This window comes from Trematomus bernacchii, unplaced genomic scaffold (genome assembly GCF_902827165.1).
Source record: "Trematomus bernacchii unplaced genomic scaffold, fTreBer1.1, whole genome shotgun sequence".
Classification (NCBI taxonomy): domain Eukaryota; kingdom Metazoa; phylum Chordata; class Actinopteri; order Perciformes; family Nototheniidae; genus Trematomus; species Trematomus bernacchii.
Genome location: NW_022987705.1, coordinates 5169548 through 5182434, shown reverse-complemented (window position 1 = coordinate 5182434; position 12887 = coordinate 5169548). Strand labels below are relative to the sequence as shown.

Genomic DNA, 12887 nt, shown 5'->3' with positions numbered 1-12887 from the left:
TCTGCTATAAGATCAATGAAGTGCGCGGTGAACTAAGTGGCCGTTTAGTATAGTGGTTAGTAAAAAATGTTGTCCTACAATAGTTTCCCAGATACTGAATGTGCAACTGAAAAACCATTTCATACAGGGGGTATAGCTCAGTGGTAGAGCATTTGACTGCAGATCAAGAGGTCCCTAGTTCAAATCTGGGTGCCCCCTACTTAATTTTTACCCGTGTTTAATGTTATATGTATGCAAGCAATGATGTGCGGATCAATTACAAAGCACTCAATGAACAGAGGGGCTGTTATCATATAGCTAACCGTACTGTCTGTGTTGCCGCAACAACCCTATTTCGAAGCCAGCTTTAATGTTGTTGCTTTACCTTCACGTATTTTTGCAATTTGTCAGTGTAACTTATGATATCACATAAGAAAACAATGTAGATTAAATGAGAGGAAATATAATATTCAGTCTTCCACCAATCTGTCATAATACAGAACTCAGAAAAACATCTTGCGATACTGTTGACACAGATGGCAAAGTGAATTCACAGGGCTAGTGGCGCAACGGATAACGCGTCTGACTACGGATCAGAAGATTCTAGGTTCAAATCCTGGCTAGCTCGGTTCTCTTTAGCCAGGAAATCACTTCAACAGTACGTCTCTCCAACATATACATGTAAAGTCATTGAACATCTGGTACGATGGGTTAATGGGCTTTCACCAACTGCATAAATAACCCTGAACCCTACTGTATAATGTCATGTATTCCCAGCATTCATGGAAGCTTGTAGGACATTTTAGAATTACTTGCTAATCATCTGTTTTTTCAAAAACAAAATTCGGCGCTGAATGACAAAACCCTTTAAAGTATGTTGTCACACAATATCAAAGTTCCAACTCTGCTATAAAGCGCCTTACACACCAAACTGACACCAAAGAACACCAAAGAACATGTCCCGACGGAACGTCGGCTCACGTCGGTTCTTGGCCATGTTTCGCATTGGAACACACCGCAAAAACTTCAGCCGACGGCCAAGTAGCACGTACGAACTGCGCATGCGTGAGTGGCAATAACTCTCCTTCCACCAATCTGTCATAACAAAGAAGTCAGAAAAACATCTTGCCATACTGTTGACACAGATACCACAATGAATTCACAGGGCTAGTGGCGCAACGGATAACGCGTCTGACTACGGATCAGAAGATTCTAGGTTCAAATCCTGGCTAGCTCGGTTCCCTTTAGCCAGGAAATCACTTCAACAGTACATCTCTCCAACATATAAATGAATAGTCATTGAACATCTGGTACTATGGGTTAATGGGCTTTCACCAACTGCATAAATAACCCTGAACCCTATAATGTCAAGCATTCCCAGCATTCATGGAAGCTTGTAGGACTTTTTAGAATGACTTGCTAATCATCTGTTTTTTCAAAAACAAAATTCGGCCCTGAATGACAAAATCCTTTAAAGTATGTTGTCATGGCAATTTTAATGTTCCAATGTCCTATATCCTTTTGCCATTACTTCACAGGAGGGTTGGAGAGTGATCCAGACGCAGACACAAACAGATGAATTTCCGGTCCTTTGGTGCAGTTTATAATGATGTTTTATTTAGCGTTTACATACCAAGGTTTAATTACAGTCAATAGTTGTGGTGAGCATCTGCCGGGCTGGTGAAATCGGTATGCTCTCTTCCTCCTGTGTCCCGTCCTTTCCTGTCACCTATGACCCCTTTTATACACCCGGTGCAGCTAAACCCCGCCACCAAGTGTTCAAAATAGTATTGCACTATATATATAAATTAAATAAACTGACATCCCAACAACACCCATAAAATGGCTCCTACATATGTTGTCACACAATATCAAAGTTCCAACTCTGCTATAAGAATGAAGCGCTTGTGGCTGTTTCAGTATAGTGGTTAGTACTGAGCGTTGTGGCCACACAGATAAACATGTTTTTCCCCTGCAGTGATTTCCCAGAGACACTATAATCAACTGATAGAAGGTTACCAGAGGGGGTATAGCTCAGTGGTAGAGCATTTGACTGCAGATCAAGAGGTCCCCAGTTCAATTCTGGGTGCCCCCTACACAGTTTGTAACGGTGTTCAATGTTATATGTATAGAAGCAATGAAGTGCAAATCAATTACAAAGCACTCAATGAACAGAGGGGCCGTATCATATAGTTAACCTTACTGTCTGTGTTACAGCAACAACCCTATTTCGATGCCAGCTTTAATGTTGTTGCTTTAACTCGCTCTATCTTCACTTATTTTTTGTAACTTGTCAGTGTAACTTATGATATCATATAAGAAAACAATGTAGATTAAATGAGAGGAAATATAATATTCAGTCTTCCACCAATCTGTCACACCACAGAACTCAGAAAACCATGTGGCCATACTGTTGACGCCAGAGGTGGGGACTCGAGTCACATGACTTGACTCGAGTCGCATATTTTTTGACTTGAGACTTGCTTGACTAACATTGATAAAAGACTTGACTTGACTTTGACTTGGTATTCATGACTTGAGACTTGACTTAAGCTTGAGACAGATGACTTGAAAGGACTTGACTGTTTAAAATTAAATATTTGCGTTTGTTTTTGTAGTGAGATATTACGTTTAGTTTTTTCGAAAAATGTGATTGGGTGATTATAGCGCCGTGCGCGCAAACCTGGCAACCCACTAGACCGCAGGAGTGTCAGTTAACATGGCAACAGCTAGCGTTACTCCACAAATAGTGAAGTTTGGATTCAAGGATTATGTTGTTGACAGTGGCGTCGCCTGGCCTGGGCATCCGGGGCTTTAGCCCCGAATGTTTTTTCTGTAGCCCCGGACAATTCTCCCTCAATAATATAATACATTAACCGTGCTTTACGTACGTGAACCTCATCATGACACAAGAGAGGACGGCAGCACTGTAATTTCCCGTGTTCAGTGAATGCAACAGAGGCATGACACCAGACCAATCAGAGAGTTGCATGGAAATAAATGTGTGCTTGTGTCATTCAAGCTCGGCTCTGTGTGTGTGTGGCAATAGCGCATTTATGGCGCATTTCCACTACACGGTCGGCCTCGGCCACACTCGGTACGGCTCGGTACGGCTTGGCCGCGTTGGGCCTTAACAGGGCCGACTCACTTCATGCTGCGCTTCCATTACAGTTTAGGAACTGGGGTAGTTACTATAGTAACGCAGTGTAGGCGGAGCCGTGACGTCATCTTCAATGAGAAATCCAGAAACACAACACAGCCGTTAGCTGTGAGCACTCAGAGCTCACAGCTCCTTATATATGTTCAGAAACTCGACAAAAGTTAAACAAGTACACACCACAGACTGCCTGTGTCATGGTGAATACAGTCGCTGCTGTATTTATGTCTGTATAGGCCGTTGTTGTGAGTGTGGACGGTCGGGGCATATACTGTGTTAGCTTAGCCAATCTCCATCTAGAAAAACACGAATTTTAAAAGGTTTTTCGCCTGCCGTCTGTCTGCAGACTTGACAAAGCATTAATTCATGGTTTTTACTAACCGGTATCAGTATGTTGTTACTTCGGCATCATTTTGAAACGTGTATTACAATTAAATCACGGTCAAATATGTCCATCTTGTTGTAGTTCTAGCCCTCTTGCCAGCGCTCCTCTCTCTAGTTTAGCATACTCAGCCCGACTCAGCCCTGTTTGTTGGCCCCGATAGAACCACAATTTTCTAGGGCCAGAAAAGAGGGGAAAAAGTGGCCCCGCGCCGTGCCGCGCCGGAACGAGGCCTAGTGGAAGCACAACCAAAAAAGGGGACGGCACGACACGGCACGCTTAAAGCGAGCTACGCGCTGCAATGGAAATGCGCCATTAGTGTGATAGAGAGAGAGAGAGGGAGAGAGGGAGAGAGGGGGAGGGAGGGAGGGACCGTGCCAGCATGGACCGTGTTGTTAGCATCTGGTTAGCTAGCTGCACTAACGGACATAAGGAGCTATTTGTTCCACAACAAGCTGGAGGAGAGTCCTCTCCTCTCAGACTGAGAGACTCAGGTGAGCTAAAGGACTCTCTGAGTGTTTAGATACTTAACTTTAGTCTAAGTCATCTCAGTGGGTCTCAAACGGTTTGGTCACAAATTATTCAAAAGATTATTTCCGCGGCACACCTTCATATGATCATTATAGTTATAAAAAAAATAAGAGAATAAAGGAAAAACAGTTATGAAATACTATATGGCAGTAAAACAAGAATAGAGTTTAAAAGGGGAGTGATTAGTAAAATATCCATAAAGAAAAAGTACATCTGTTTACAGTTCTGCTTCATATGGGTGTTGAGAGAGGTATCCATAGATCTCTTCATTTTGCTCTCAAAGTGCACCAGATTGATGCATTTAACTTCAATATTTAAAAAAAAATCTTCCCGGGGGAGCATCCCCCCGGACCCCCCTTGAGGAGGTGAGGACCCCACTCATAAAAAATACCACTTTACCCCTGCCTATATGCGGTGAGCTGATTATCGAGCCTTCATTGTAACAGTCGCGGGTGTACTGTGTGTGTGCGTGTGGGGAGTGTTGTAGTAAAAAATGCCACTGTAGTGCCGCCGCCACTGTGGGCTAAGCCCCGAATGTTTTCAGGTCCAGGCGACGCCCCTGGTTGTTGATGACGCTAATAAGAAGAGAACAGCGGTATGCAGGGTCTGCAGCATAAAGATCAGTGACACGACCACCACAACAACATCCAACTTCATTCGTCACTACAAAAAAACCCACAGAGAAAGGTGCGTGAATGTGTTGTGTTAGCTAGAAAGCTAACGTTAAATTTAAGCTACGTTAGACTTGGTTTCAAATCGATTAAGCATTACAAAGAGAAGACAAAACGGTAAATGAACACTAGAACCGCCAAGGGATTCATTTGTACTAACCCCGATACTGACGGGCTGTCAGGAGAGGGAGAGAGAGAGAGAGAGGAAAAGAGATGTCTCGTTTATTTCCCCTGTGTTATTATCAGAAGTTACTGTAAACTGTTGAATAATGTAGTTCATCTACTTTTAGTAGTTTGTTTAAATGTTTTAATTATGTTGTTTTTGTTTGTAGAAGTGCATCATTCCTTGATTTATTGTAAAATGAATCTGAACTTTTTGATCTGTTATGATGATAAACTGAAGCAATTTCGAAATTAACCCAATTAACTGAGTTTTAAATCCTAGCTATATTGTCTGCAGTTCTAGGGTTAATATTAATCTAATATGATTGTCATCGGTCTAAATTAGATTTCAAATGATTAACTGTGTATGTAATGAAGATCATAGTGTGGGTTAAATCCATGTTCATAATCACTGTCTTTTAACTGATTTAAATGCGGAAACTGGGCTTATTCATCAGAATTTCGTATGACTTGACTTGACTTGCTTGACCTGAGCAATGACTTGACTTGACTTGCTTGACTCTCACCACAGTGACTTGGGACTTGCTTGATACTTGTAGGTCAAGACTTGAGACTTGCTCATGACTTGCACATGTAGGACTTACTCCCACCTCTGGTTGACGCAGATACCAGAGGAAAATCACAGGGCTAGTGGCGCAACGGATAACGCGTCTGACTACGGATCAGAAGATTCTAGGTTCAAATCCTGGCTAGCTCGGATGTTTTAGCAAGGAAATCACTTCAACAATACGTCTCTCCAACATCGTCATGATTAGTCACAACTGCGTTAATAACTCTGGACTCTATAATGTCAAGCATTCACAGCTTTCTTGGAGTCTTATAGGACTTGTTAGTGTTACTTGCTGATCTTCTGTAGTTCAAAAACAAAATTGGGCCCTGAAGGACAAAGTAAGTATTTTTTGTCACAATATTCAGAATTCCAACTCTGCTATAAGATCAATGAAGTGCGCGGTGAACTAAGTGGCTGTTTAGTAAAGTGGTTAGTAAAAAAATGTTGTCCTACAATAGTTTCCCGGATACTGAATGTGCAACTGAAAACCATTTAATACAGGGGGTATAGCTCAGTGGTAGAGCATTTGACTGCAGATCAAGAGGTCCCTAGTTCAAATCTGGGTGCCCCCTACTTAGTTTTTACCCGTGTTTAATGTTATATGTATGCAAGCAATGATGTGCAGATCAATTACAAAGCACTCAATGAACAGAGGGGCTGTTATCATATAGCTAACCGTACTGTCTGTGTTGCCGCAACAACCCTATTTCGATGCCAGCTTTAATGTTGTTGCTTTACCTTCACTTATTTTTGCAATTTGTCAGTGTAACTTATGATATCACATAAGAAAACAATGTAGATTAAATGAGAGGAAATATGATATTCAGTCTTCCACCAATCTGTCACAACACAGAACTCAGAAAAACATCTTGCCATACTGTTGACACAGATGGCAAAGGGAATTCACAGGGCTAGTGGCGCAACGGATAACGCGTCTGACTACGGATCAGAAGATTCTAGGTTCAAATCCTGGCTAGCTCGGTTCTCTTTAGCCAGGAAATCACTTCAACAGTACGTCTCTCCAACAAATACATGAATAGTCATTGAACATCTGGTACTATGGGTTAATGGGCTTTCACCAACTGCATAAATAACCCTGAACCCTATAATGTCAAGCATTCCCAGCATTCAAGGATGTTAAATCCTTTAAAGTATGTTGTCATGGCAATTTTAATGTTCCAATGTCCTATATCCTTTTGCCATTACTTCACAGGAGGATTGGAGAGTGATCCAGACGCAGACGCATACAGATGAATTTCCGGTCCTTTGGTGCAGTTTATAATGATGTTTTATTTAGCGTTTACATACCAAGGTTTAATTACAGTCAATAGTTGTGGTGAGCATCTGCCGGGCTGGTGAAATCGGTATGCTCTCTTCCTCCTGTGTCCCGTCCTTTCCTGTCACCTATGACCCCTTTTATACACCCGGTGCAGCTAAACCCCGCCACCAAGTGTTCAAAATAGTATTGCACTATACATATAAATTAAATAAACTGACATCCCAACAACACCCATAAAATGGCTCCTACATATGTTGTCACACAATATCAAAGTTCCAACTCTGCTCTAAGAATGAAGCGCTTGTGGCCGTTTCAGTATAGTGGTTAGTACTGAGCGTTGTGGCCACACAGATAAACATGTTTTTCCCCTGCAGTCATTTCCCAGAGACACTATAATCAACTGATAGCAGGTCACCAGAGGGGGTATAGCTCAGTGGTAGAGCATTTGACTGCAGATCAAGAGGTCCCCAGTTCAAATCTGGGTGCCCCCTACACAGTTTGTAACGGTGTTCAATGGTATATGTATACAAGCAATGAAGTGCAAATCACTTACAAAGCACTCAATGAACAGAGGGGTATCATATAGTTAACCTTACTGTCTGTGTTACAACAACAACCCTATTTCGATGCCAGCTTTAATGTTGTTGCTTTAACTCGCTCTATCTTCACTTCTTTTTTTAATGTGTGAGTGTTACTTAGGTCATTACATAAGATAACAATGTAGATTAAATGAGAGGAAATATAATATTCAGTCTTCCACCAATCTATCACAACACAGAACTCAGAAAACCATGTGGCCATACTGTTAACGCAGATACCAGAGGGAAATCACAGGGCTAGTGGCGCAACGGATAACGCGTCTGACTACGGATCAGAAGATTCTAGGTTCAAATCCTGGCTAGCTCGGATGTTTTAGCAAGGAAATCACTTCAACAGTACGTCTCTCCAACATCGTCATGATTAGTCACCAGCTGCGTTAATAACTCTGGACTCTATAATGTCAAGCATTCACAGCTTTCTTGGAGTCTTATAGGACTTGTTAGTGTTACTTGCTGATCTTCTGTAGTTCAAAAACAAAATTGGGCCCTGAAGGACAAAGTAAGTATTTTTTGTCACAATATTCAAAATCCCAACTCTGCTATAAGATCAATGAAGTGCGCGGTGAACTAAGTGGCTGTTTAGTAAAGTGGTTAGTAAAAAAATGTTGTCCTACAATAGTTTCCCGGATACTGAATGTGCAACTGAAAACCATTTAATACAGGGGGTATAGCTCAGTGGTAGAGCATTTGACTGCAGATCAAGAGGTCCCTAGTTCAAATCTGGGTGCCCCCTACTTAGTTTTTACCCGTGTTTAATGTTATATGTATGCAAGCAATGATGTGCAGATCAATTACAAAGCACTCAATGAACAGAGGGGCTGTTATCATATAGCTAACCGTACTGTCTGTGTTGCCGCAACAACCCTATTTCGATGCCAGCTTTAATGTTGTTGCTTTACCTTCACTTATTTTTGCAATTTGTCAGTGTAACTTATGATATCACATAAGAAAACAATGTAGATTAAATGAGAGGAAATATGATATTCAGTCTTCCACCAATCTGTCACAACACAGAACTCAGAAAAACATCTTGCCATACTGTTGACACAGATGGCAAAGGGAATTCACAGGGCTAGTGGCGCAACGGATAACGCGTCTGACTACGGATCAGAAGATTCTAGGTTCAAATCCTGGCTAGCTCGGTTCTCTTTAGCCAGGAAATCACTTCAACAGTACGTCTCTCCAACAAATACATGAATAGTCATTGAACATCTGGTACTATGGGTTAATGGGCTTTCACCAACTGCATAAATAACCCTGAACCCTATAATGTCAAGCATTCCCAGCATTCAAGGATGTTAAATCCTTTAAAGTATGTTGTCATGGCAATTTTAATGTTCCAATGTCCTATATCCTTTTGCCATTACTTCACAGGAGGATTGGAGAGTGATCCAGACGCAGACGCATACAGATGAATTTCCGGTCCTTTGGTGCAGTTTATAATGATGTTTTATTTAGCGTTTACATACCAAGGTTTAATTACAGTCAATAGTTGTGGTGAGCATCTGCCGGGCTGGTGAAATCGGTATGCTCTCTTCCTCCTGTGTCCCGTCCTTTCCTGTCACCTATGACCCCTTTTATACACCCGGTGCAGCTAAACCCCGCCACCAAGTGTTCAAAATAGTATTGCACTATACATATAAATTAAATAAACTGACATCCCAACAACACCCATAAAATGGCTCCTACATATGTTGTCACACAATATCAAAGTTCCAACTCTGCTCTAAGAATGAAGCGCTTGTGGCCGTTTCAGTATAGTGGTTAGTACTGAGCGTTGTGGCCACACAGATAAACATGTTTTTCCCCTGCAGTCATTTCCCAGAGACACTATAATCAACTGATAGCAGGTCACCAGAGGGGGGTATAGCTCAGTGGTAGAGCATTTGACTGCAGATCAAGAGGTCCCCAGTTCAAATCTGGGTGCCCCCTACACAGTTTGTAACGGTGTTCAATGGTATATGTATACAAGCAATGAAGTGCAAATCACTTACAAAGCACTCAATGAACAGAGGGGTATCATATAGTTAACCTTACTGTCTGTGTTACAACAACAACCCTATTTCGATGCCAGCTTTAATGTTGTTGCTTTAACTCGCTCTATCTTCACTTCTTTTTTTAATGTGTGAGTGTTACTTAGGTCATTACATAAGATAACAATGTAGATTAAATGAGAGGAAATATAATATTCAGTCTTCCACCAATCTATCACAACACAGAACTCAGAAAACCATGTGGCCATACTGTTAACGCAGATACCAGAGGGAAATCACAGGGCTAGTGGCGCAACGGATAACGCGTCTGACTACGGATCAGAAGATTCTAGGTTCAAATCCTGGCTAGCTCGGATGTTTTAGCAAGGAAATCACTTCAACAGTACGTCTCTCCAACATCGTCATGATTAGTCACCAGCTGCGTTAATAACTCTGGACTCTATAATGTCAAGCATTCACAGCTTTCTTGGAGTCTTATAGGACTTGTTAGTGTTACTTGCTGATCTTCTGTAGTTCAAAAACAAAATTGGGCCCTGAAGGACAAAGTAAGTATTTTTTGTCACAATATTCAAAATCCCAACTCTGCTATAAGATCAATGAAGTGCGCGGTGAACCAAGTGGCCGTTTAGTAAAGTGGTTAATAAAAAATGTTGTCCTACAATAGTTTCCCAGATACTGAATGTGCAACTGAAAACCATTTCATACAGGGGGTATAGCTCAGTGGTAGAGCATTTGACTGCAGATCAAGAGGTCCCTAGTTCAAATCTGGGTGCCCCCTACTTAATTTTTACCCGTGTTTAATGTTATATGTATGCAAGCAATGATGTGCGGATCAATTACAAAGCACTCAATGAACAGAGGGGCTGTTATCATATAGCTAACCGTACTGTCTGTGTTGCCGCAACAACCCTATTTCGAAAGCCAGCTTTAATGTTGTTGCTTTACCTTCACTTATTTTTGTAATTTGTCAGTGTAACTTATGATATCACATAAGAAAACAATGTAGATTAAATGAGCGGAAATATGATATTCAGTCTTCCACCAATCTGTCACAACACAGAACTCAGAAAAACATCTTGCGATACTGTTGACACAGATGGCAAAGGGAATTCACAGGGCTAGTGGCGCAACGGATAACGCGTCTGACTACGGATCAGAAGATTCTAGGTTCAAATCCTGGCTAGCTCGGTTCCCTTTAGCCAGGAAATCACTTCAACAGTACGTCTCTCCAACAAATACATGTAAAGTCATTGAACATCTGGTACTATGGGTTAATGGGCTTTCACCAACTGCATAAATAACCCTGAACCCTATAATGTCAAGCATTCCCAGCATTCAAGGATGTTAAATCCTTTAAAGTATGTTGTCATGGCAATTTTAATGTTCCAATGTCCTATATCCTTTTGCCATTACTTCACAGGAGGATTGGAGAGTGATCCAGACGCAGACACATACAGATGAATTTCCGGTCCTTTGGTGCAGTTTATAATGATGTTTTATTTAGCGTTTACATACCAAGGTTTAATTACAGTCAATAGTTGTGGTGAGCATCTGCCGGGCTGGTGAAATCGGTATGCTCTCTTCCTCCTGTGTCCCGTCCTTTCCTGTCACCTATGACCACTTTTATACACCCGGTGCAGCTAAACCCCGCCACCAAGTGTTCAAAATAGTATTGCACTATACATATAAATTAAATAAACTGACATCCCAATAACACCAATAAAATGGCTCCTACATATGTTGTCACACAATATCAAAGTTCCAACTCTGCTATAAGAATGAAGCGCTTGTGGCCGTTTCAGTATAGTGGTTAGTACTGAGCGTTGTGGCCACACAGATAAACATGTTTTTCCCCTGCAGTGATTTCCCAGAGACACTATAATCAACTGATAGCAGGTCACCAGAGGGGGTATAGCTCAGTGGTAGAGCATTTGACTGCAGATCAAGAGGTCCCCAGTTCAATTCTGGGTGCCCCCTACACAGTTTGTAACGGTGTTCAATGTTATATGTATACAAGCAATGAAGTGCAAATCACTTACAAAGTACTCAATGAACAGAGGGGCCGTATCATGTAGTTAACCTTACTGTCTGTGTTACAGCAACAACCCTATTTCGATGCCAGCTTTAACTCGCTCTCGATGCCAGCTTTAATGTTGTTGCTTTAACTAGCTCTATCTTCACTTCTTTTTTTAATGTGTGAGTGTAACTTAGGTCATTACATAAGATAACAATGTAGATTAAAGTGGACCTATCATGCTATATTTGAATAATATAGTGTAGGACCATACCTATATAAGGCATATTTATACTTTTTTCTTTTCAAAATACCAAACAGATCATGCATTTTAGCCATGCCTCATTTTGCTCAATTTGCACTTTTTTTTTAGCTCTGCTCTGCAAGGGCAGATTCAGTGAGAACAGCACCACCTACAGGCCTGGCATATGTACTACAGCGTCTCCAGCGCTTTCGAACGGCAATGGCCGTGGCTGTCTCCTCCTGATTGGTGGAGTTGGCCCAATAGCCGTAGCGCCACCGTCCTGACGTCAGGACAGTGTTCAAATCTGGATCAGTTTTGATCAGATCCGTTGCAGCCCCTTTTTTAGAGATTTGGGTATGGAGGAAAATAGAGAGGGTTGTGTTTTCTGACACTTGGTGAGTTCCCTGGAACACCGGGGACACATATTCATGTATAAAAGACGTACAAAAGTGCATTTTGCATGATAGGTCCCCTTTAAATGAGCGGAAATATGATATTCAGTCTTCCACCAATCTATCACAACACAGAACTCAGAAAACCATGTGGCCATACTGTTAACGCAGATACCAGAGGGAAATCACAGGGCTAGTGGCGCAACGGATAACGCGTCTGACTACGGATCAGAAGATTCTAGGTTCAAATCCTGGCTAGCTCGGATGTTTTAGCAAGGAAATCACTTCAACAATACGTCTCTCCAACATCGTCATGATTAGTCACCAGCTGCGTTAATAACTCTGGACTCTATAATGTCAAGCATTCACAGCTTTCTTGGAGTCTTATAGGACTTGTTAGTGTTACTTGCTGATCTTCTGTAGTTCAAAAACAAAATTGGGCCCTGAAGGACAAAGTAAGTATTTTTTGTCACAATATTCAGAATTCCAACTCTGCTATAAGATCAATGAAGTGCGCGGTGAACCAAGTGGCCGTTTAGTATAGTGGTTAATAAAAAAATGTTGTCCTACAATAGTTTCCCAGATACTGAATGTGCAACTGAAAACCATTTCATACAGGGGGTATAGCTCAGTGGTAGAGCATTTGACTGCAGATCAAGAGGTCCCTAGTTCAAATCTGGGTGCCCCCTACTTAGTTTTTACCCGTGTTTAATGTTATATGTATGCAAGCAATGATGTGCAGATCAATTACAAAGCACTCAATGAACAGAGGGGCTGTTATCATATAGCTAACCGTACTGTCTGTGTTGCCGCAACAACCCTATTTCGAAGCCAGCTTTAATGTTGTTGCTTTACCTTCACGTATTTTTGCAATTTGTCAGTGTAACTTATGATATCACATAAGAAAACAAT

The 12887-nt window shown here is 41.5% G+C and overlaps 1 protein-coding gene and 18 non-coding genes across 19 annotated transcripts in view; 18 read left to right on the top strand and 1 right to left on the bottom strand.

The window, feature by feature from the left end:
* LOC117490224 (cilia- and flagella-associated protein 54-like) overlaps positions 1–12887 on the bottom strand; it is a 43067-nt gene that overhangs the window by 2667 nt on the left and 27513 nt on the right. The window lies entirely within an intron of this gene.
* trnac-gca lies at positions 127–198 on the top strand. Its single transcript has one exon. It is a non-coding gene; the product is annotated as a tRNA-Cys (tRNA).
* Positions 535–607, top strand: trnar-acg. Its single transcript has one exon. It is a non-coding gene; the product is annotated as a tRNA-Arg (tRNA).
* On the top strand, positions 1144–1216 carry trnar-acg. Its single transcript has one exon. It is a non-coding gene; the product is annotated as a tRNA-Arg (tRNA).
* Positions 2003–2074, top strand: trnac-gca. The gene has a single exon. It is a non-coding gene; the product is annotated as a tRNA-Cys (tRNA).
* On the top strand, positions 5528–5600 carry trnar-acg. The gene has a single exon. It is a non-coding gene; the product is annotated as a tRNA-Arg (tRNA).
* trnac-gca lies at positions 5954–6025 on the top strand. Its single transcript has one exon. It is a non-coding gene; the product is annotated as a tRNA-Cys (tRNA).
* trnar-acg lies at positions 6362–6434 on the top strand. The gene has a single exon. It is a non-coding gene; the product is annotated as a tRNA-Arg (tRNA).
* Positions 7152–7223, top strand: trnac-gca. Its single transcript has one exon. It is a non-coding gene; the product is annotated as a tRNA-Cys (tRNA).
* trnar-acg lies at positions 7566–7638 on the top strand. Its single transcript has one exon. It is a non-coding gene; the product is annotated as a tRNA-Arg (tRNA).
* trnac-gca lies at positions 7993–8064 on the top strand. The gene has a single exon. It is a non-coding gene; the product is annotated as a tRNA-Cys (tRNA).
* trnar-acg lies at positions 8401–8473 on the top strand. The gene has a single exon. It is a non-coding gene; the product is annotated as a tRNA-Arg (tRNA).
* Positions 9192–9263, top strand: trnac-gca. Its single transcript has one exon. It is a non-coding gene; the product is annotated as a tRNA-Cys (tRNA).
* On the top strand, positions 9606–9678 carry trnar-acg. Its single transcript has one exon. It is a non-coding gene; the product is annotated as a tRNA-Arg (tRNA).
* Positions 10032–10103, top strand: trnac-gca. The gene has a single exon. It is a non-coding gene; the product is annotated as a tRNA-Cys (tRNA).
* trnar-acg lies at positions 10441–10513 on the top strand. Its single transcript has one exon. It is a non-coding gene; the product is annotated as a tRNA-Arg (tRNA).
* trnac-gca lies at positions 11231–11302 on the top strand. The gene has a single exon. It is a non-coding gene; the product is annotated as a tRNA-Cys (tRNA).
* trnar-acg lies at positions 12166–12238 on the top strand. Its single transcript has one exon. It is a non-coding gene; the product is annotated as a tRNA-Arg (tRNA).
* On the top strand, positions 12593–12664 carry trnac-gca. Its single transcript has one exon. It is a non-coding gene; the product is annotated as a tRNA-Cys (tRNA).